Genomic DNA, 748 nt, shown 5'->3' with positions numbered 1-748 from the left:
CCTGCTCTGCTTCATTAGTCCATCTTTTTACAGTCCTTAATACAGGTTTAGCTGATTTCAGTTTCTGCCTGTAGGTCGGTATAAGATTAACTAAACAGTGATCAGAGAGCCCCAAAGCTGCCCGTGGGACAGAGTGATATGCCTCCGTTATTGTGGTGTAACAATGGTCTAATATATTGCTGTCTCTGGTGGGACATGTAATGTGCTGTCTGTATTTTGGCAGTTCACTGGAAAGATTTGCTTTATTAAAGTCCCCAAGAATGATTATAACAGAGTCCGGGTGTTGTTGTTCTGATCAGCGAGTTTCTGTAAAGCACACTCACACTGTATGTATATGAATGTACACACTCACGAGAATGAATGAGTGGAACTCCTGCGGCGAATAGAATGGCTTACAGTTAATGAAGAGCGCTTCTAGATCAGAACAGCACATCTTCTTTAAAATTATGTACATAATGTACAAAGTACATTCATGTTCACATAATAATTTCTATATGTGACTCTGGACAACAAAACCAGTCATAAGGGTCAATTTATACATTTGAGATTTATACATCTGAAAGCAGAATAAATAAGCTTTGCATTGATGTATGGTTTGTTAGGATAGGACAATATTTGGCCGAGATACAACTATTTGAAAATCTGGAATCTGAGGGTGCAAAAAAAATCAAAATACTGAGAAAATCGCCTTTAAAGTTGTCCAAATGAAGTTCTTAGCAATGCATATTACTAATCAAAAATAAAGTTT

This window comes from Sinocyclocheilus rhinocerous, unplaced genomic scaffold (genome assembly GCF_001515625.1).
Source record: "Sinocyclocheilus rhinocerous isolate Xijiao unplaced genomic scaffold, SAMN03320098_v1.1 scaffold1435, whole genome shotgun sequence".
Lineage (NCBI taxonomy): Eukaryota > Metazoa > Chordata > Actinopteri > Cypriniformes > Cyprinidae > Sinocyclocheilus > Sinocyclocheilus rhinocerous.
Note: the sequence above shows the minus strand (reverse complement) of the source record.